General features: G+C 40.9%; 1 pseudogene; it reads right to left on the reverse strand.

Moving 5' to 3' along the window:
- Nucleotides 1-8,063: 8,063 nt before the first annotated feature.
- Nucleotides 8,064-8,897, reverse strand: LOC148009338 (lipase-like; annotated as a pseudogene).
- Nucleotides 8,898-24,705: the final 15,808 nt, after the last annotated feature.

A 24,705-nucleotide genomic window follows, 5' to 3' on the forward strand; every position in this document is an offset into this window, starting at 1 on the left:
CCCCTTTTTTCGTCATCTGCAACAAAAAGCTAAGTTCCAATGCAACGGTGGCTTAAGGGACTTGTTGAGATGGTTTACCATTGATGTTTCCAATGAGGGTTGACCTTGTTTGAGATGGAAAAGAGGTTAGTAAGCAAAGTGGTTAATTGCTGGTTTAGGAAAGGATGTTTTCCTAGTTAAAGGATGTTAGGCTGGTTGTTTCAGCTTGATTGTTTCCTGAAGGATACTTAAGGATTGGTTGTGGTTTTGGATGAATATCCAAGTGATTATATTTTCATGGCAGGAACTCTAACGATAAATTGCCATGGGAACAAAAGGGATGTTTTTTCTAGTAAATGTTATTGGACTGGTTGCTTCAGCTGTGGATGATTTTCTAAAGGGATAATTAAGGAAGGATGGTGCTAGCTACCCCCGCGAACCGCCAAACCCTAACCAAGGGGGTTATGAATCCGCGCCAAGAATGTGGACCGAATCTCTGCAAGAGGTCTCTCCATGGAAATTACTTGGCATAGGAGGACGCTTGGGTGCTAGGGGGACTCTGGTTGTAAATCCCAATGCCTCCGGACCCTACACAAGTGTTCTACGTGACTCGAGATGGGATCTCGAGGCCTTGATACTAGTTACAAGGCAGAATCTTGGTAGGGTAAACCTTCGGGTTTTTTTTGCCGGGAAACGGAATGATTTTTCTGCGGAAGCTGAAAGGGACACTTAATCCTCCTGTATGGGTGGGAGGCAAACATTAATCTAAAGATAAGTTAAGAAATCGTTTAATCTTGTTTTATCTTGTCTCGGTGTATGTGCCTTAAATTACGTAAAGGAACTTGTGATTAACGGGTTAATTAAGGAAGCTTCGTTTATGTGTACAAATAATGTGGTAGGTAATTAGATAACTAAAACAACCCGTGAGGGAAGCGTGGTGGATGTGACCGTTGGGTCCATCCTACAGCAGGGTGGTCTTGATTAGCTGAGAGCTTTTCTTAATGGAATTTATTTGATGCAAACATTAGATAGACAAGGACCTTAGAACTTGTAAGTTAAAAACCTGATTCATACCATTTTAGGGAACCGGAATGGGAGTATGCCCTACGGGCAGAGAGGTCGAGCGATGCATCCCTCTTGTTTCCCATTCTCTTTGAACAAAGTGCGGTATGAGTCTGCTTTGGTCCAGTTGTATCTGCGCAAAGTGGAGTAGTTGCAGACCGATGCTAGAAGGCTGTTAGGAAGACCCGACTACAAGGAACGCGGACTTCAGGTCGATCCTAGTAGGAAGAGACAGATAAGTCCCGTTGCAAGGCAGACTCGAGAGACCCTAGTTGGCAAGCCCCGTGCCATTTCGTGGGAGTGCCGGGTGGTGTCTTCTAGATATATCTCTTGATGGACTGCTAAGATGTGTCCCACGATTTGAGGAGCGGGCACGTTACAGTTGGTATCAGAGCAAACCAATGGGATCTAAGATTACAAGGGAACTTAAGGGAGAAAAATAAAGGGAATAAGGGGATAGTTAGGGGAAGGTGAGTGGAATATTGCAGTGTTTTCTGTTGAAAACATTTCTTTACTCACTTATGGATGCTGGGTTGCAAAGTCATGAAGCATGAAGCAAGTTCTTGGTGTTCCAGGTCATGTTCATGATTGCAATGCATGCTTTGGATTATTGTCAAAGGCTAGGCATGATGAATATTCTGGACCACATCTATAATCCTTTACCCCTGTATATGGAGCGAAGATGGACGGGAGATTCAGGAGTATACTACATAGTAGCCCACCGACTCACGTACCTTCAAACCAACTTGAAGAGAATCAAGTGGATGGAGGTTTTAAAGATCATGAAGCTATTCATCTTTGTCAAAGCTCAGGCAAACACAACTTTGCATGTTAGCGGTCAGCAAGTCAAGTAGAACAAGTATGTCTATGATGAAGTGACCCGGGTGATCTTTGCCCAGGATCAAAGTCTTAGGGCGCTATGAGAAGAATGGGTATCAAAGGAAGGGATACCCCAAGCTTCTTATGACTTACCGTTTCCTGAAAATCCATGACCCCACTCCATATTATTATTCCATCCTTGTAGCCGATTGTAACACAATCCTATTTTTCCCAAACTGATGTATTAATCAGCTTGTCCTACTTATCCAAAAATAAGTGTATTTAAAGGGTTATGCCCTCATGAATGAATAAGACTTTTTACTAATGTCTATCTTGTTTGTAAATGTTAGCTAAGGTGTTAAGTGATTAAATCACTTGGCTAAAAGTTGTGCTAGTCGTATTAACGTAATATGGGGAATGTTTGATAAGATGTTAAGATAAAGAATCTTATTGTCCAGATGCAACCCCAAGCGCAGGTTCCAAGCCTGACTCTTGCACTAAGTACAGCTGCGATTCAAGAGAAGAAGTTCCTTCTCAAACTAATTAAGCCACCCGAGTTCGATGGCAAGGGGAGGACTGTTCAAGCCGATGTGGAGATCTAGATTGAGTCCATGGAGGACTATTTTGAGGCAGCAGGAATTGCACTTGCTAACCAAGCCATGCTTGCCAAACTTAAGCTTACAGGAAAAGCGAGACTTTGGTGGAAACAATGGTGCAGAGACCAAGCGATCTTGGAGGGGACAGTCACTTTGGATAAGCTTAAGGAAGCTGTGCGAGGGAGGTATCTGCCACCTGCCTACCGCACACAAAAGATGAATGAATTCTATGACTTGAAGTAGCTAGGATTATCCCTTGAAGCATATTATTCGACGTTCGTTTCACTCCTAAAGTATGCACACCCAATGGATATGACACAATAGGTGTCAAAATTCTGTGTTGGGTTGAATCCACCCATAAACACTCGATTGGAATCAATGCACCCAACGAACTTGCAAGACGCATTACTCCGAGAAAATCCAATCATCCAAAAACTTAAATCGGGCAATTGTAGCAAAGATGACTATGGAGATCAGGATAAGAGATGCCATACATGTGGAGAGATAGGGCACATCCGTAGGAGATGTCCCTATCCTCAATGCTTCCATTGTAATGAACAAGGACACATCCAAGTAGACTGCCCTGATCTAAGTCCAAAAGTCATTGAACCCCCAAGAAAACGAAGCTACACAGGCACAATCTATGGACATAGAGACGAATCAGATGAAGACGAAGATCTAGAGCCCACTAAACCTTATTAGGAGGACTAAAACTCCTAGAAGCTTAATCAACATGTAACACAATTGAGAATAAATCCTACTCTTGTACCTATGGTTAATTCGAATAATATGAGTGCACTACTTGAAACATTAAGAGTAGCGGAGTAGATGCATGGTGGGTCTTAACCCACAGGTCATAAGCCCCATTAGTGCTTCTCTCCCCCAGTTTCTTTCGAGATGAGGACATCTCAATTCCTCTAAGGGGAGAGAATGTAATATCTCCCCCCCTTGTGACCCCCGTGCTTTTCCCTACATGCGAGCCCCCCCTTAGAGTTCTTCTTTTTTTAATTACACAAAATTTTTAATCCCTCTCTCTTTCCCCACCGACAGCACGTCAGGGAGAGAGAGAGAGGGAGAGAAGTGAGAGAAGGGGGGGCATGCAGCCCCCCAGATGGCGGGGAGCACCGTCTCCTCCCCCCCCCCCCCCCCATAAGCCATCTCCCCCCTACCTTAAAAGGCGGGATCGCCCCCCCTACCGGTGGTCTCAACAGGCATCGAGCTCCCCCCTCAGCCTGGCATACAAAGCGCCCCCCTATCCATGTTCAGGGAGAAACCCCCCCTTTTTTCGTCGTCTACAACAAAAACCCCCCCTCCCCCCTAATCAGCGTGGAGGGAAAGAGAACAAGAGGGAGAGAGAGAGAAGGATAAGGAGAAGGAGAAGAAGACAGAGAGAGGAGAACAAGAAGAAGAAGAAGAAGAGGGAGAGAGAGAAGGAGAATAAGAATAAGAAGAAGAGGAAGGGAGAGAAAGAAGGAGAAGAAGAGGGAGAGAGAGGAGAAGAAGAAGAAGAAGAAGAGGGAGAGAGAGAAGGAGAATAAGAAGAAGAAGAGGAGGAAGGGAGAGAAAGAAGGAGAAGAAGAGGGAGAGAAAGGAGAAGAAGAAGAAGAAGAAGAGGGAGAGAAAGAAGGAGAAGAAGAGGGAGAGACAGGAGAAGAATAAGAACAAGGTGAGAGAGGAGGAGAATAAGAAGAAGAAGAGGGAGAGAGTGGAGGAGAAGAAGAAGTAAAACAAGACTGAGAGAGAAAGAGAGAGGGAGAGAAGACTATGAGATGGAGAGGGTGAGATAGAAGGAAAACTAATTGGGGAGAGGGTAAAAGAAGAAGAAGAGTTTGCATGTTTGAAGTCACATTGATTGGCCTTAGTACCACATCCTTTTGCCAAGGCAAGAGCAGTCAATTTACCTCAAGGGTTGCAGAACCAAGAACGCACAAAGATGGCACCCAAGAGATGAGTTACAAGGAGCACAAGTGCTGAAGTTGCAAAGGGAGCTAGGAACATATCCAATGCAAGCGAAGACATGAATACCACCAACCCTCCAGCAATTATAGCTCATATCCAGGTTGTGCCAAAATTTTGATTCTTCTCACGCATCTTGAATTCTTAAATAGAGGTAGAATTGCATGCATAAAATAGGTAAAAGTCAGTAGTGTCACATTAGATGAATAATAAGAAAGGAGACTAAAAAGCAAGTGAAAATAGATGATGCATTGAAGGAAAATTGCATAAAATATAACAAGAAGTGTGTCAAGGTTGCATAGGAAGATTGTACTAATTTTAACGTACATTGAAGTGCTTGAATTCAAGTTTCGTATGATAGCCTTGAAATTGTAGGATAAAGTTAAAAGTTGTCTTAGGAGAGAAGATGGTCAAGACACAGACCCTAATTCGACGTATCATGAAAAAAATAAATGCATGTATTCGCCATTAAAGGGCTTAAGATGGGTTGATCTTCTACCCTAAATAGATAGCCTTGATTAATAAGGGTCAAGGTGAAATCACATAGATCATTAAAAAGATCTAGAAGATAACCGTTAAAGTTGTTCCTTGAGCAAAACTAGATCCCAAGGGGGAGAGTAAACCCCAGGGAGGTAGTATATCAAGACTGAAAATGACTTAAGTAGGGACAAGCTAAGTTCCAATGCAACGGTGGCTTAAGGGACTTGTTGAGATGGTTTACCATTGATGTTTCCAATGAGGGTTGACCTTGTTTGAGATGGAAAAGAGGTAAGTAAGAAGAGTGGTTACTTGCTGGTTTAGGAAAGGATGTTTTCCTAGTTAAAGGATGTTAGGCTAGTTGTTTCAGCTTGATTGTTTTCGGAAGGATACTTAAGGATTGGTTGTGGTTTTGGATGAATATCCAAGTGATTATATTTTCATGGCAAGAACTGCAAGGATAATTTGCCATGGGAAAAAAAGGGATGTTTTTCCTAGTAAATGTTATTGGGCTGGTTGCTTCAGCTGTGGATGATTTTCTAAAGGGATAATTAAGGAAGGATGGCACTAGCTACCCCAACGAACTACCAAACCCTAACCAAGGGGGTTATGAATCCGCGCCAGGAATGTGAACTGAACCCACCACGAGAGGTCTCTCCATGGAAATTACTTGGTGTAGGAGGACGCTTGGGTGCCAGGGGGGCTCTGGCCATAAATCCCAATGCCTTCAGACCCTACACAAGCGTTCTACATGATTCGAGATGGGATCTCGAGGCCTTGATACTAGTTAGAAGGTAGAATCTTGGTAGGATAAACCTTCGGGTTTTTGTTGCTGGGAGATGGAAGGATTTTTATGCAGAGACAGAAAGGGACAATTAATCCTCCTATATGGACAGGAGGCAAACATTAATCTGAAGATAAGTTAAGAAAGTGTTTAATCCTGTTTTATCTTGTGTTAGTGTCTGTGCCCTAAATTACGTAAAGGAATGTGTGATTAATGGGTTAACTAAGGAAGCTGATTTTATGTGTCAAACATAATGTGGTAGGTAATTAGATAACTAAAACAACCCTCGAGGGAAGCATGGTGGATGTGATCGTCGGGTCCATCCTACGATAGGTTGGTCTCAATTAGCAGAGAGCTTTCCTCAATGGAATTTATTTGATGCGAACGTTAGATAGACAAGGACCTTAGAACTTGTAAGTTTAAAACCTAATTCATACCATTTTAGCAGACCGGAATGGGACTATGCCCTACGGTGTCGAAGGGTTTTTGAAAGCAAAGTCACAACCACAGAGGTTCTTGAGAAATTCCAAGATAGAAGATCAATCCAGTGAGATCAGGCTATGCAAGACAACCTGTTCGTTCTCTAGGCTCCCACATCTAGCATACATGTCAACAAGAGCACCTCCAACGAAAAGACCCAACTCCAAGCTACTTTCAAGAATATGATTATGAATAAACATCCCATGGGATAAGGCTACTCTGCTGGAGCATACTTTAAGGACAGTCACAAACAGATATTTGCATGCTTTCACACAAGACTCATACATCTGCCAATACAATCTCACAGTTTGCTCCTCTTGTCCAAGCTGCACATGAGCTGAAATAATTGCAGTCCACGTGAAGACATTTTGCTTTTGAATATGCCAAAATACATAAAGTGCTTCCAACAAATTGTAAGTAGGTGCTCTAGCTCTAGGTTCTGACACTTGTAGTTCCAACCTACTTGCAACGCACAAACTCCCGATGGTAAAAGTGGCACAGCACCTTGTCACTGCCGGTGACTTCCCCCAGAAACTTCCCTTCAACTCCCTATTTTTGTTCTATCCCTTGTAAGAGGATTACATCAAAAATACAAGCATACAGGCACAATATGCTTACACCTTGCAATACATTTTCCACAACATACTGAACACTGCAAAGAATGATAAATAGTGAAGATACAATCTCAAAGAAGAAAATACAATCATGCAGGACATAATAAAGTCACATCTGAATTGGAGAATGACTCTTTCCTTTGATCTGATCAAATCAACCAACATGTTCAACTTTATATGACTCCACCAGACACCTCTATTGATAGTTCATCCTTTGCAGGCCCTCAACAATCACTCACAAGTTTAGTTGCTTGTTTACATGTTTTGATGTGAGAGTATGCTATGCTGGCCTTTTTGATCCCAATTTCTATTTTGCATGCTGATAAAATTGTCGCAGTAAGATATTGGTTGCCTCAGTTGATATAACTTGATTAGATGGAGGTATTGTCCGATTATGTGTGGCATAGTATGTAGCTGGAGTAAGTTACATTGGGTGCGATGGATCTAAGGATCTCAACTATTACTTTGTGTTGCCTTTGAGACCATGTAGCTTGTACAATCTTGTCCTTCAAGTCTGGCACCGCCTGTAGAGACATCCCAGTAAAAGAGCTGCCATGGTTTGTGGCTTGGCTTTATCTCCATACATCGCAATCCCAACCATGTAGTCCTAGAACTTAGAACATCAGAACTCTACGTTCTTACTCATTGACATTCATCCTCCTCTCCTGTTAGATACACTTCGCTTCTTCTTCCTTCTTCTTTTATGTTTATTCTTTTTCCTCTGTGCCCCTTCCAATGAGGAAGGAGATTGGATTGATGCCCCCCCGCCCAATGTAAATCCTGAAGAACATCCAAGAAGCGATCGAGTAAAAGTGCATCATACTCTACAAGCTTATCGTCTTTAGACACTCTCTCTAGAACTAACTAACGCATATGTGCATCAAGGGACTTCACAGAAAGTAAGGACTTCGTAGCCACTTGCCAATTAGTAGCGTCGCGCAACCTGTAATTAAAGGCGATAGCCACCAGATCAACAGATGTTGATCAAATAAGCGTAACAGACACACATTCTTGTCATCATCATCGAGCTATAAAAGGAGCTAGAAACCACAATGGAATTTCTTGGTTCCACGTTGTTCAAAGCTGTGCCTAATTCATTGAGCTTTTTTGGATCACAATGGCCTTTTGGATTACTATAATCTCTTGCAAGTTCATAATACTTCTGAACTGTCTCCTTCATGTCTTCCCCACCAACCAAGTGCATGGGCTAGAACAAACTCATCCACTGTCTCATAAGGATTTATGAACCTGCTTGGAGACCTCTCAGTCCTTCATCTTTCCTCCTTGTCAGATACACTACGCTTTTTTTTTCCCAGGCGGCCTACAACATGCCTCTTTCTGACCAGAAAAGTGGCCCCTCCCACAATAGCAGCAGATAAAGCTTTTACCAATTCTGTTTTGCCCAAATATTACTGTTTGAATATTCCTCATTCCATAGTTTATCGTGAGATCAAGAGCACAAAACACAGCCATGGCACCCCCCATAGAATGTCCTATAACCATAATGTCCAATCCTTCCACTTCATCAAATATAGACATAACTGCACCAACTACTCTTGTACGAAGCGCGGTATTATGGTAGGCTGTATAAAATCCACAATGTACCATTGCACTTGTAACTCCTGGATAATTCAGATCAAGCTGCTTAAATTACAAATCCTCCATCCACTTTTGAATACTATTCTCTTGCGTTGCACGGAATGCAATCACAATTGCATTCAAGTCTTCAGCAAGCCCGACATAAGCTTGTAAGCAGTGTTGAACATCAACTATTAGCTCCACCAATCTGAAACCCTTGGTGTAGCCATCACACATAGAGCAATTCCAAGCAATGAGAGAATCCAAATCATTGACATACACCAAAAAAGCATACTCCACAAGTATTTGAGCAAGTGTATGGTTGTACTGAAAGCCATCATCATAGTCATGAACCCTTGTAAGTTCCAATCCTCGTCCATCTAGAACAGCTCGCACTAGGCCTAAAAGAAAGAAGCAACACACAGCCTTTCATATGGCTGACCTGATGAGGCACTCCATGCATTTGAATTCATCAACGGAGTGATCGTTCCTTCTTTTTGCCCTGGAATTGGAAGCCAAGAAAAGCCATAGAAGACATCGCATGCCCACCATTGTTGAAGGAGGATCTTTCAGGTGCAACCCCAGCTGAAAGGAAAGGCAGCAGAAGACCCCTCTCTCTACTATACTGCCCACGCAGAACAAAATGCAAACACAACGACTAAGTATGTACAAAGTAACAATTGTCACACACATAGCTTTTTTGTAGATTCCACACCTCAGATGCATAGCAGTACGACAACGGGCAGAGAGGTCGAGCGATGCATCCCTCTCGTTTCACATTCTCTTCGAACCAAGTGCAGTATGAGTTTGCTTTGGTCTAGTTGTATCTGCGCAAAGTGGAGCAGTTACAAACCGATGCTAGAATGCTGTTAGGAAGACCCGACTACAAGGAACTTGGACTTCAGATTGATCCTAGTGGGAAGAGCCGGATAAGTTTGGTTGCGAGGCAGACTTGAGAGAAACTAGTTGGTCAGCCCCGTGCCATTCCGTGGGAGTGCCGGGTGGCATCTTCTAGATATATCTCGCGATGGATTGCTAAGACATGTCCCACGATTTGAGGAGCGGGCACATTTGCTAATCTCTTTTTTTACATAAAATCCTCTCAAATTGGCTGAAAGCTACATGCTTTCTTTTACATGTCCTCCTAATCGAGAAGTTATCTATAGTTTTATGGATTTTTACAAGAGACAATATCTAAAATATCAAAAATTGACTAAAATTTTGTCCAAAAAAATTTAATGTTTTGAACCATGGACACTAATACTAATGTCTAAAGTAGCATTGGCTCTCTAAATCTAAAAGGAAGCCACACTCTAGAATTTTTTATACGGTGTGCATGTAGCGGCACGACATCCACCCCCTCCTAACCTGCACATCCTCTGGTGCATGTGCCAAAGTCTTACGGATTTGCAGTGCCAGAAGAAGTATCTTCTGCCATGTCAATGTCTTCATCTTCTGCCTCTTCTTCTTCCTCTATGTCTTCATGCTCTTGAATTATATTCAACTCTTCTAGCTCATATGTGGAACTTTCTCTTGGTTTGAAGAGCTTGATTATTTTTCCAGCTATGGGTATCTTCATGCTTGTTCCATCCAATTCAGCCCAATGAATATGTTGCATTGTCATGAATGACCTTTACCATATATGGGCCAAACCAATGCTTCACCATCTTCTTAGAAGCAATGTATTGATTGTCTAGGCTATTGCCATAGACAAGCACCCAGTCATTTTCTTGAATTGCTCTTGGCCGAAGTTGATGTCGCTTATCAAATCTTCTTTTGTTCTTTAGTCTTGTTGTCTTTAGCTTCTCAATAGCTGCTTGAACATCTTCAGGCCTTCTTTCCAGCTGCCATATTCTCAAAGTCAGCAACTCTTCTCTACTAATGCCTTCCTCCCAAGGTAGAAGACTCCATGTGAGAATAGATTCTTCAATTGGCATAATTGGTTGTTGTCCATGCATAAGTTCAGTTGGCATATAGCCAATCACTGAACTCTGAGTAGTTCGGTCAGCCCATAATGCAAAAGGTAGCATTTTAGGCCATTGTTTGATCTTTCCTCTACAAGACTTTGCTGGAGCTTTGAGAATAGGTTGATGACCTCTCTCACTCTTTCAATTGCCTTTAGGGTTGTAGGATGAAGTTAAAGCCAACTTAATACCCAATTGAGCAAAAAAGTTGCATGCCTCATCAGCATCCAACTCTCCTCTAGCTCTGCAGTTACTTTACCCACACAACCATATCTACAAAACACTTCTTCAAGCAAAAAATGACAAACAGCTTGAGTGGACTTGGTTGTTAAGGCTTTTCCTTCAACTTGATTGGTTAGATCCTCTCTTGCAAGCACTAAAAATCGCATATTCCATATTCCTGTAGGCATGGTTACAAGATCAATAACCCATCTATAATGTATAGACAAAGGATAAGTTGGTTGTAACCCATCTTGATGCTTGACTATAGAATACATTTGACACACATAACAGGTTTCAACAAAATGTGCTATGTCCCAATACATGTTTTGCCACCAATATTTTTCTTTGACTGTAATAAAGGTTTCCTATATGCCTCTATGGCCGGCCCACAGGCTTTCATGAAATTCCTTCATTACTTGTTGTTGCAATCTTTTGTTACCTAAAACTCGGACATGCACTCATTTCTTCTTCTTTGTTCCATAGATGCCCTTCCTTAAGAAAAAAGCCATATGCTTTCCTCTTGATATGTTTGAACTCCTCATTAGTCCAAGTCTCCTTCTTCTTCATTGTGCTCAAATATTGGCCGATCTTTAGCCAAGATCTTTAGCCAATCTTCTTCATAATCTTCTTCAAGGAAATGAACTAGAACTTGAGCAATGCAATGAGCATGCTAGCTTTTAGTTGACCATCCTATTGTTTTCAGCTTTGGACCAGTATATGCAGTAACTGAAAAGGTATTTTCAACAGCCATGGAATGAAATTTAGGAAGCATAGATTCTTTAGCTTCATCTTCTTCCATCAGCTTTTCTTCATTGTCATATCTTGCATGTGATAGCATGTCAGCAACTGGATTCACCTTCCTTGCAATATGCTTTAATTCATGATTGAGAGACTTAATATATGCAATCCATCTTAGCATAGCAATGTCAGGTGTAGAGCAATTGGCAATCATGCCCAAGAGTGGAAGACAATCAGTTTCTACCACTACAAAAGCACCTATAAAGTATTCACAATCACACTTTAATGTTGTTACAACTCCCCACAATTCTCTTTTTACTTGTGCATACCTTCTTTGATATTCATTGAGAACTTTTTCTCTAAAACAAACTACATACCTGCTACCTTCAAGATCCTCTTGGCCAATAGCCAACAGTCCCATCCTATCCCAATGGGACTTGTATCCATAGTAAGGATGATGGGTTGACCATTTGAATAGTCAGCCCTTTTGAGAGTGGGGGCTGAAATTAATAGCTTCTTTAATTTATGCATAATGAGAGTATGCTCTTTATTCCAAGAGAATCTTTGGCCTTTTCTTAATAATTGATAAAGATTTTCGGCTACATGAGAAAAATGTGGTATCCATATGAGATAGAATACACATGCGCCAATAAATCTTCTCACCTCTGAAACATTTGTGCATTTTTCTTGCATTCTACTAATGGCATCTGTCTTGATTGGAGAAGTTTTGCGTCCATAAAGGCCACATAGATGACTGACCACTAGGACTTCTTCAACTCCAAAAATCGACTTAGCTCCAGAAAGGGTAAGATGTACCTCTTCTAGCCTTATCAAAATCCTGTCACAATCTTGAATATGGTTAACTACAAATGTCTTGCAACCATATTTGTCAAGCTCCTCACTCTTTTCATTGACTTCACATCCCTTGATAGGTACATCATCAAGAAATGGAAGAGTAAGTTGTGGAATAAAGCCCCTTAAGACTTTGTGCATGGCATTCATCATATGGGCTACGGAGTTTGTTTCACCTTGTGGTAGAGTGCACATGTGGACCAATCCAAGAGGTGTCTTCATTGTGGTAATGCCTCGGCTCTCTAATGAAAGCTAAAATTGGTCATATCCTGAATATAGGTCTCCCATAGAATAAATTGCTCTACCTGCAAAAGCTTTAGAAAACTCATCAACAATTGGACCCGAACCAACATTTCGGATTGTGACACGATTAATAGGATATAGATCTTGAATGAATCATAAAGATCTATTTTTCTTAGGCACAGTAAACCATCGGTTTGAGTAAGGTGCTGAAGAAGGTTCTAAAATCTTCATTTTGATCTTCTCATTTAGAAGTTCCAATAATTTGGGCAGATGTGCCCTTGAAATGGGAATGGACTTGAGGTTCCAAGGCACATGTGGACCATAAAAATGACCATAGGAACCACAATATTTGGATCCACATAGCCTATTTCACTTGGTTGAAAAGCAAAATCTTTTCCATGTTTCATTAGCATTTGCATAAAAGAGTGTTTTTCAGCCGGCAAAAGGAAAGAAATTTCATCTATTTTGAGCTCTTTTATACTTTCGGATGTGAACTTGTGACCAATGTTGGAAGGATCACGAAGACTTGGCTGATTTGCTACCCTATCAGCGAGCCCTTCACTTTCAGGATGTTGAGATATCGAGCTCCACTCGTGATATGCCAGGGTGACCGTTGTGCATTTATGTCACTGACTTGTTAGTTGCAGATGCGGTTGGTACACCACCCATGAATAATAGCTAGATGACATCTATCCTTATCTGCTCTAGTTCGTGGCTCAGTTAGTATGCCACCTTAGTTAGTTGTCTTTGGTTTGAGACCCATATATAGGGTCCTTCTATTTCTTTGTATGTGAGTTCTTTTGGCTTACACAACTAAGAAGAGGAAAACTATTTTCAGCCTCCACCCTTGTGTGTATTTCCCATTGTGCAAGCAAGAAAGCTACAAGTGAGACTCCTTCCTTCTCTCCCACAATCTTGACATGGTATCAGAGCCTTGTTCGTGGTAAGGAGCTCTAGAAAGCAAGCCAAGCTCACGGTGTTCTGGTAAGAGGAGCAGTGTTGCTTTCATTTTTTCTATTTTGGGAGCAGATCTCTACAGGTAGCACAGTCGGAAATTGCAAGAGTGCATTGTCTCAATTTGAGACGCCCTTCACGGTGAAGCAAGAGGGCAGTATATGCTGCAAGAACAGGCTTTAGCCCTTGGTGACCCTGCTTTTTTTATTTGAGGCCATTTTGGGGCCTGTTTTGGAGGCGGAACTCTTCTGCACGCACTCAGGAAAAGGCCTAGTTTTATGCTGTGTGACCATTGTTCTACAGGTCGGTGAAAAGTTACTGTAGAAATTGCATTGTATGCCTGTGCGCAGAGACATTGGGAGTTACAGAATCATCCTTGTTGCCTGTTGATGCAAAATCGTCACTAGGAAGTGATTGTGTGGTTAATACCACTTTCGTCAGTTTTGCAGATTTGCCCTTGTGAGGCTGAAGTTGTGTTCTCTACAGTGACAGAATTTTTTGCAGTATTCTGTAATGGCGTCTGATTCTCTTTCACAGATTGTAACTGAAAAGCTTGACAAGAACAACTTCCAAGCATGGAAGTTTAGAATGATGAATTTCCTTATGGGAAAAGGATATTGGGAATTTGTTGCAAGAAATGAAGAAGAACCAGTTCTTCCTGATGTTCCCAATCAACAACAAATGCAAGCATTCAAAGCATGGCATGAGAGAGCCAGGAAAGTTATGTACTGGCTGTCTATAAGTATTTCAGACTCTATGATTGTGCATATTCAAGATGCAAGTACGCCAAAGGAGGCATGGGATACTTTGTCAAAAATGTATAGCACAAATACGCAAGCCAAGAAAATGCAGCTCAAGCAAGAGTTGCATAATGTGCAAAGAGAAAGTATGAGCATCAATGACTACCACATGAAGGTGAAGAAGATTGCAGATGCACTTGCTTCCATTGGGTCGCCACCAGTGGAAGATGATGATTTAGTTTATGTGACCTTGAATGGTCTAGGAAAGGATTATGCACTGTTTCGGACATCCATTTTAGTTCGTGAAAGATTTCCTGATTTTAAGGAGTTGATTGCTCTTCTAATTTCTGAGGAGCAGAGAAATGGTGGTGCATCTTCTTCAGGAGGAACTTCAAAAGAAGCTATCTTCTACTCTAATGCTGGAAGAGGTAGAGGCAGAGGTAGAGGAGGCCGATTTGGAGGCCATCATAGAAATCAGAATATGCAGCAAACTCAAGAAAACCAGTCCTATGGAGGAGGATGTGGTAACTCTAGAGGCAGGGGGAGCCAAAGAGGTCGTGGTGGATGGCAAAGAGGCCAAAATGTAAACAGTAATGTTGAATGCTACTACTGTGGTAGAATGGGTCATATGGCTAAAGACTGCTATAAAAAGCAGAATGACATCATGAATGGAAAATTGCAACAAGGGAATTATGCATCTTCTAGTAGACAGGGTGATGACAGAAATGAGCATTTGTTTATGGTGCAGCACATGAAAAATTCCGTGACAAGTGCAGAAGAAAGCAACGATGTGTGGTATGTTGACTCAGGTGCATCAAACCACATGACAGGTCATGCAGAATGGATGGAGGATGCAAGGAAAATGGAAAAACCAAGATTTGTGGAGACTAGTGATGATACTGCACATCCTATTGTGCAGATTGGAAAAATTCCTTTGTCTATGCAGGATGGGAAAAAGAAATACCTGTTCGATGTATTTCATGTCCCCAATATCACCAAGAATCTGGTTTCTGTTGGTCAAATGGTTGAGCAGGGCTTGCAGGTCAGATTTAATCCTCATGGATGCTTTGTTGAGGATATGAAAAATAAAGGTCGCTTGATAGCAAAAGGAAAGAAGAAGGGAAGGAATGTTTACGTTGGATGCAGACATGTCTGAATTGAGTGCAGTAATGTTTGCACATGGGACCGGTGTAGTTGCAGATATTGATATCTGGCATAAACGCATTGGTCATGTTAATGTACAACGATTTAAATCAATGCAGGCCAAAAATATTGTTGCAGGATTGCCTAAATTCAAGGTTGCAGAAATGCATAAGGTATGTGAAGCCTGTCAATTTGGAAAACAGGCAAGGAAACCATTTCCTAGACATGTTCAAGAGAGTGAAAAGCCATTGGAATTAATCCACTCTGATGTGTGGACTACTAAAGCTGCATCTCTTGGAGGCTGTCATTATTTTGTCACTTTTATTGATGACTATAGCAGAAAAGTTTGGGTGTATTTTATGAAAAAGAAAAGTGAAGTTTTTGGGCATTTCAGAACTCTTAAAGCTATGGTTGAAAAAGAAACAGGCCTGCAAATAAATGCCTAAGGTCAGATGGAGGGGGAGAGTACCTCTCAAATGAGTTTGCAAGGTTCTTGCAGGAGCATGGCATAAAGCAGCAATATTCATGTAGTCATACCCCACAGCAAAATGGAATTGCAGAAAGGAAAAATAGGCATATTGGAGAGGTATCTCGTGCCATGCTCAACGAAAAAGACCTGCCAGATTTTTACTGGGTTGAAGCAGTTGGTATATCAGTCTATATAATGAATAGGACTCCCACTACAGCAATACATGGGATGACTCCAGAGGAGAGGTACACTGGTAGGAAACCAGATATTTCTCATTTGAAAATTTTTGGTTGCATTGCCTATATACATGTGCCAGATGAATTAAGATCCAAATTGGATCCAAAAGCTGAGAAGTGCATCTTTATTAGTTACTCTCTACAGCAAAAATGGTATAGATGCTATAACCCTTCTATTCGTAAGTTTACAGTGAGCAAAGATGTTGTTTTTGATGAGATGAGTAGCTGGTATAAACCAGTAAATGTGATTGATGATGTAGATGCACAAAATGGTAATGCTGCACAGAATTCACAGTAGCAGTCATAAAATATTAGTGGACTTGGAGCGTCCTCTAGCAGTGGTTCACATTCTTCGCCATGGACAGGCAGATTGAGATCAGGAGAATCTTCTCAAAGCAATGCAGATAGTGGTATACAGGTATCATGAAAAGGAAAAGAGAAGGTTGATCAGCCCATGTTTGATGTGAATGCAGGTCACTCTTATGTGGATGGTGAATCCAGTGGCTCAGCTCAGAGCATTGATGATGAGTTGGGTATTCTTTCTATTGTTACACCTGGAGTAAGGAAGACCGGGGATGTTTTAAGAGCACCTGGGAGTGAACCTATTTTGCGCAGGTCTATGAGAGCTAGGTATCCTGTGGATAGGCTGAAATATGATGGATTTACAGCCATTCACTATGCATATATGGTCAAAGTGATACAGGAACCAGAACCCACTTCTTTTGAGCAAGCCATGGGAAAAGAAATATGGGAGAACGCCATGGATGAAGAAATGGATGCCTTGGAAGCAAATGCTACATGGGAGTTAGTACCTTTGCCTAAAGGTAAGAATGCAATTGGATGTAAGTGGGTTTATAAGGTGAAGCACAATGCAGATGGTTCTGTGAATAGATACAAGGCAAAATTAGTAGTCAAGGGGTATGCACAAACATATGGCATTGACTATGAAGAAGCATTCAGTCCGGTTGCAAGGATGGCAACCGTAAGAGCAGTCATTGCTATGGCTGCATCAAAGGGATGGTCTTTACATCAGATGGATGTAAAGAATGCCTTCTTGCATGGTGATTTGCAAGAAGAGGTCTATATGGAGCAGCCACCAGGTTATGTGCATGTTGTTCATCCTGAGTTTGTTTGCAGGTTGAAGAAAGCCTTGTATGGCTTGAAGCAAGCACCTAGACCATGGTCTGACAAGATAGGACAGTATCTTGTCACTATTGGCTTTCAGATTTCCAAGGCAGATTTCTCACTTTATGTGAGAAAAATAGAGAAAGGTATTATGCTACTTGTCATTTATGTTGATGATTTGATTATGACAGGTGATAGTGATGAAGATATCCTTCATGTGAAAATGCTATTGAAGCAGAAGTTTGAGATGAAGGATTTGGGAGAGCTGCGTTATTTCTCTGGCATTGAGGTGATTAGATCACCAAGTGGGATACAGCTCTTGCAGAGGCAGTATGGATTGGACATGCTGTCCAAATATGGGATGACAGGCTGCAAGCCTATTTCAGTTTCTTTGGAGCAGAATGTGAAGCTGAGCGTAGATGTAGGTGAGCTTCTGGAAGACCCTACTATGTACAGACGCATAGTAGGAAGTTTGATTTATATGACTATCACGAGGCCATATTTGAGCTATGTTGTTGGATTGGTAAGTCAGTTTATGCAGGCTCCAAGGAAATTGCATTTGGATGCGGCTAGACGCATACTCAGATATGTGAAGTCCACATTGCAGTATGGACTATTTTATGAGACTGGGGTTCAGATATAGTTACATGGATACACTGATGCTGATTGGGCTGGTAGTATTTTTGATAGACGATCTACTAGTGGATATGTGTTCTCTTTTGGGAGTGCTGCAGTCACTTGGAGCAATAAGAAACAGCTTACAGTTGCCTTGTCGAGCACAGAGGCTGAGTACAGGGGTGCAGCAATGGCTGCATGTGAGGTAGCTTGGTTGCATAAGCTACTTTATGATATGCATCAGCCTATAGATGGGCCAGTTGTCATTTATTGTGACAACATGAGTAGTATACACTTGGAAAATAACCCAGTCTATCATGCTAGAACAAAGCACATTGAGGTGCATTATCATTATGTGCGGGAGAGGGTTTTACTAGGTCTTATTGATCTAGTTTATGTCAGCACAAAGGATCAGGTAGCTGACATATTCATGAAGCCATTGGGCACAGAGAAGCTGCACAAGTTTAGAGACCTGCTTGGTGTGCAGGAATTGGGATTGAGCTCGAGGGGGAGTGTTGAGATATCGAGCTCCACTCGTGATATGCCAGGGTGACCGTTGTGCATTTATGTCACCGACTTGTTGGTTGCAGATGCGGTTGGTATACCGCCCATGAATAATAGCTAGATGACATCTATCCTTATCTACTCTAGTTCGTGTCTCAGTTAGTATGCCACCTTAGTTAGTTGTCTTTGGTTTGAGACCCATATATAGGGTTCTTCTATTTCTTTGTATGTGAGTTCTTTTGGCTTACACAACTAAGAAGAGGAAAACTGTTTTCAGCCTCCACCCTTGTGTGTATTTCCCATTGTGCAAGCAAGAAAGCTACAAGTGAGACTCCTTCTTTCTCTCTCACAATCTTGACACAGGAGGCACTAGGCCTGCCCCACAGGTTTGACTTTCTTATCCACTATCCTGTATTTTGTCTCCACTTGTGCTTCAGCCTTGTTGAATAAACCATTGTCTTCTTGTTCAACAAATTCTTCAATTGTTTGATTAAAATCCAATGGACATACTTCTATGGACTGATTTTTAGCCTGATTTTTTGCCAGAGGAGCTGCATATATTTGAGCCAATGTGTCAGTAGTAATCAGTCCAAAAAAAATCCCCGAAATATCTTCATTTTTAGCCATCATGTCATAAGTTTTCAGCTCCCTTTTTACATGACATAAATATTTTCTTTCAGCCTTAGTCATGGCCGGAAGAGACTTATAACAGGCCATACTATTGGTTGTACATACATATAAATTTGCTAGAGACACTGTTTCTGCTGCATGAGGATGTTCAATCTTTTTACATAACGCACTACCATAGCCTCCCTTTATAGTAGTGCGGCCCGAAAACCCTTGAATTCTCAGGCATTAGTAGGAGGCATAGGATAATCACACAGTCGATCTCTTCTTTTATGATGGTTAACACAGACAGTAAGAAATTGGACAACTCGTTCATTATCCTTCCTTTGGATTCGAGCATAGGAAGAACCATCATCAAGAGCTTTTGTTTCCAAGCAAGCTTAAAAAATGTAAGGTTGCCCAAGAATGATAGGGTAACTACAAAAGTCTTGAATAAAAAAGTGAAAATTATATTTTATGTCTCCGATAGTTACCTGCACATTAGGACATGCAGCATATAACTCTCCAGAAGAGTTGTTTGCAGCTCTCATTCCCAACCTGGATCAACATCTATGGGCCATCCGTCACTTTCATAGAGACTCCTTGCCATGACGTTTATCTCCGAGCCATGGTTTAAGAGTACAATACATGGTGTTTCTCTTTCTCCAATTTTGACGACTGTCTCCGTTGTTGCTCTTGCTCAATGCATAAGGGAGTAGTGACTGCTTGGAATGAACCGAGCCTCTTCTTCCTCATGCATGTGCTGTAGATGGCCTTCTTTTTGAGAGGTGGACTACCCAACTGGTTTGGACCAGCCAACCATTACATTTTTAGCTTTCACTTCTTTAATTTTTGCATTCATGTTTTCTTTATCTTCAGCTTCAATTGTTGCAATTAATTCTTTAACTGCTTCAAGTTGAATTCCTTGTGAAGTCAGCTTCTCTTCATCCTGCACAAAAACTCAAAGAACTTGCAAAAAATCATGCACGGTTTCTTCATCACCAACATATTGTCTTTTCCTTTTGATTACATTAATAATTATATCATGGAATTCACGTTTGGCAATTCCAAGAATTTCGCCTAAGGTGAATTCAATTTTGTTTCCTAGAATTCATTCTTCTAGGACTTGTTTGAGAGTCCGTTTGCAGATTCTATGTCAGACTACAATTTGTAGCCTGGCTGCTTGCCTTTCTTCTTTTCTTCGGTCTTCTTTGTTTGTGGCGCATCTTCCATCTCTTGATTTGGGGTTATATTTTCAGCAAGCTTTGGTTGTTCAAGTATTCTTCTAGTTACCTGTTTTGGAGGGCCAGAAGAGGAAGGCCCTAGTTCATCTTCTCTTATTTTCTTTTCTTCAATCAAGACTTCTTTATGATTGATGTCAGCCAAATGTGCAAAGGTAGAAAAAGAATCTACCAATTCTTTCCAACCAGTTATTCCCTGAATCTACTAACTAGCGTTAGCCAAATCTTCTTTGGCTACTTTACCACGTTCCATTTGATCTAGTGTCTGCATCCATACTTTAGATTGCACGTTAGCTTTACATGCATTCAAACTTGATTTAATTGGCTCAATTTGCAGCCCATAGGTAGCTGCATCAATTGCTGCATAGGCATTCTTTACATCTAGATCTTCTAATCTTTTCTTCATTCCACCATTGCCAAAATTTGGCTCCAGTGGAAGACCAGTTTCAGTTGCATGAATTTTTTCATCTTTCCAAAAGATGAGCTTCTGTGCTTCAGCCTCACGAAAGGCAGAACACTCCCTCTTGTCATGTTGTTGGCTATCACACCAAATACAACGCCTCTTAAAGCCTTCTCTCATGGGTCTTTGAGTTGATGCTCGTCCTTGCTCTTCGACTTTGACATCCAGCTTCTCTACTTTGGAACTAATTTCTGTAAGATTCAGATGAAGATCATGCATGCTTTTAATGAGTTCATCCATTACATCATTTTTAGAAGGAGCAGAAGAAGAAAGAGCTGGTTGATTAGTCAAAGGAATAGGGGATTTTGAAGGTGGAACAAGCTCCATCAATGGAGTTGTTGAAGTTGGAGTAGAGGCCAATCTTAGTCGCATCCGCTCTCTTCAAGCAATCATGTTAACTGCATCAGTAACATCTATCCATGCAGTCTTGACTCTTGATTTGGAGGTAGCATCTTCTAGGCGATCAGCAAGCTTCTCTTGTAGAATGGGATCTGCAGCCTTAAGGAATAATTCAATCTTCTGACCTTTAATACTTTGTTGGTCTTCAGTATCAAGTTGTCCAAATTAACTTTCAAACTCATGGTATAGAGCTATTGTAGCTAAACCTTTGTTGGGTTTTTCAACCCATTCAGTGAAACTCTTCTTCATCACTAGGCCAGAGTCTTCTAAGAAGAATTCTTAGTGTAGGGCTTCTTTGAATGCAGCCCAATCTGCATCTTGTTGAAAAAGACCATGGATTCTTTCTTGAAGACCATGCTTGGCTAGTCTGGCAAAATAACGGCCCCATGCATATTGTGGTACACCAAAGAAGAGCATTTTTTCAACATATAAGCGAATAAAAACATAGAAATTTTGACCATTAAATTGTTTTAACTCATGCCCAACTTCCTCCTAGGGCCTTGATAGCTTTGGAATCAATCTTCTCTTCATCTTTTCTTTATTGTTATTGTTGTAACATTTGGGTTTGTTGTTGCCGATTCTGCTGCAGTATGCGCACCAATTGTTGTAGAGTATCTCCTGAAGAATCCCCCATCTTGGAGTTCTCTTACACCGACCTTCATGTCGGGTTCACCAATATCGCAGCATGTAGGGTTGAAGGTCACTACAAGGGTTTGGCAAGAGAAGAATGTATGGGGGTTCAAGATCTTAGACTTCGGAGATGGTAGAGATAAGAGAAGGGTTGAAGGTTTCAAGCCAAGTTCTTGAAGATAAGAGATAGCAGGATGTAGGTAGATTTAAGGAGAGGAGTAGACGGAAGAGAAGGGGTTTGAAGAGATTGAAGGTGTAGAAGAATACTCTAAAAAAGAATTAGAAAATATAGAAGAATACTAAAAGAGATGAAGCCTGTCAGTTTCTTTCAGCATTATGAGAAAATACAACTCTAATAGACAAAAACGTGTACAAAATAATACCTTCCTCTATGCTGCTCAGATCGCCAATCTCATGCTTCCAATGGCTCCGAAAGGGGGGTTAAATTACAGGACACTTGGCCAGAATCCTGTTAGATCACTCCTTCTTCATCTCCCACTTTCAAAGTGTTATTCTTTATGCCTGAAAACAGCGATCGCGCGTCGCACAATTTCACTAATCTCCTTTTTTACATAAAATCCTCTCAAATTGGCTGAAAGCTACATGCTTTCTTTTACATGTCCACCTAATCTAGAAGTTATCTATAGTTTTATGGATTTTTACAAGAGATAATATCTAGAATATCAAAAATTGACTAAAAATTTGTCCAAAAAAATCTAATATTTTGAACCATGGACACTAATACTAATGTCTAAAGTAGTATTGACTCTCTAAATCTAAAAGGAAGCCACACTCTAGATTTTTTTGCACGGTGTGCGCGTAGCTGCACGACAACGTGTTTTCATAGCCGGTCGAGAGAAGAATCAAGATAATAAGTTAGAGGAAATGATCTTGGATCTAGAGAGGCTGGAGTTAGACAGAGAAGTAGCAATCCAACACTATTCCATGCAGGCTGAAGAGAGGAGGAAGACACTTAATAAGAAGTTGGCTAGCAAACACATAAGGGAAGGATCACTTGTGCTACGCTATGATAACCACTTTGATAACACAAAAGAATGCTAAACTTGTATTCAAGTAGGAAGGGCCATTCATGGTAATAAGAAGATATCCAAATGGCAAGCAATAAGCTAGGTGACATGGATGGGAGAGTTCACAAGACAATGGTAAATGGATAGCGACTCAAGCCTTATTTTCAAAGAGATAGGGACACTTTGTAGCAGTCATTTGATGAAGAGCAACCAATGAGGGGGCGCAGTCCTCCCTGCTCTACTGGACCATCATTATCATGCTAGAGACATGAATGTATCTAGCCTAAGGGAGGGCTAATGATCCGAGTTTTTTACAAACCGGATTTCTACCACCAAATTTGGCCAAAACCCCTATTAAGAACCTTACCATATCACTTTGGGTTATCTCTTCAAGCACTAGGTATGCTGCATTGCTTCTGGATTATGATAACTCTAGCAAATGGGGGGAACAAGTTCTTAGGAGGGATGTCAATGTAAAGGGTGAAAGGGATGGTTATCTTAGTGAAGATCAAAATGGATTACACCTAGGAGTTGAGTGAGTGCATAGATTTTTCAAAGCCTCCAACTACACGTGGGTTCCGCCTACATCATAAGATTTGGAATCTATCACCATCATTAGAGGACACCTCACCCTAGTATATAAGTCAATATCCACATCATGGTGTCATTTGGATCTTACACAAAAGCTTACAAGCATGGATCCCTTCTGTCACATGCTTATATGTATTTATATATATATAAGGAACTAAAGTCAAAGTAGCTTTTGGAAGCCATTTTTTATTATCTCAATAACTCCCAAGGAAAAGAGAGTTTCAAGAAAATTCCCGCGTTGCCCGATTGGTTTTGACCTGATCTACAAAGTTGCAGCTAAAACTTTTTTCAGATTCTTCACTGATTTGAAATTACAAAGGTACAAATTGTTGGCTATATGTAATTTTTTTCTCTCTTTCACCACATCAACTTCCTATTCTATCCATCTTGTAAATATATTATAATAATGTGTTTGGGCACCCACCTCTTGTAATCTAGCTATCTTTCTCTATTTTGTCTACCACCACCCTTGGCTTCTTGCATGATGACTAAGGTGGGGACTTGCACTATTCTCCATATTTTCAAAGATGCCATTCATCATCTAGGATTATGTTAATCAAGAAGATTAGCTTAATATAATCCCTCATGGAGGCTATATAAGGAGCCCATGGAGATGTAGAGAAGGAGAAGGACAATGACATGCATATGAGAGCACTCTAGAATACCCTCATTCTAGTCCATCTCTTTGAGGTAAGCTATGAGTGAGTTCTTTTATTATGTGGCATAATGGAAAGCTTCCTCTACCCCTCCTCCTCTTGTCTCCCTCTCTTTTCATCTTTTCATTCCATGAATACATAATGTCAAGCTTCCTCTACCTCTTCTCCTCTTGTCTCCCTCTCCTCTCCTCTTAGACTCTCTCTCTCTCTCTCTCATTTTCTAATATGGTGTCTAGTACATATATTCTCTCTTGTGAAGTTGTGTCTTGGATCTTTTGATTCTCTTTGAGAAAGGGATGTCCTAGCCCATCCTCCCTTTGGCTAGGTGGTTCCCCTCTTTAGTTCTCTTAGTAAGGATTAGAGGTTGGATGGGTAAGAGGCAATCCATTCATCATTTCAGTCCTCATATTCAAATGGTTTTATAGCTCTTTGGTGCTTGGGTGCTGGGTAGCTCTCCATATCTCTTTTTTTATTTTATTCTCAAAGTATTATATATATTACGAGTCATTAATATTCCCATTATAGTAAATAGGTCACTTTAACTTGTTCGTACCCTAATGTGTTACTTTTCTTGTTTTCCTAAATTTCCATATATGTTGGGACTTGTTAACTTTTATGTGGAAAAAATTTGGTACCTGCCTAAAATGAATGGATGGCCTAGTTAGGTAGAGAAAGCTTTCATGAAGATGTAGACATACTAGTATGCCTAACAACTCATCCTAGTTGAGATTTCCTATCAACAACATTATTCTCTAGTTTATTTTATGTTTAACTTCAATGAGTTAATCACAAAAGGGATTTGAAACTAGAACTATAGAAATTAGCTACTTTTGAATTATCTCTGGTGGCATGGCAATAAATGACAGTGTAATATATGAGCTTGGTACAATTGTGTTACATGTAACTAGGACAACGAGGAGAATCCATGGTGATCACAACAATGG

Source organism: Lygodium microphyllum, unplaced genomic scaffold (assembly GCF_053477565.2).
Source record: "Lygodium microphyllum isolate KBCC unplaced genomic scaffold, Lygodium_microphyllum_v1.1.10 scaffold_31, whole genome shotgun sequence".
In the NCBI taxonomy this organism is placed as follows: domain Eukaryota; kingdom Viridiplantae; phylum Streptophyta; class Polypodiopsida; order Schizaeales; family Lygodiaceae; genus Lygodium; species Lygodium microphyllum.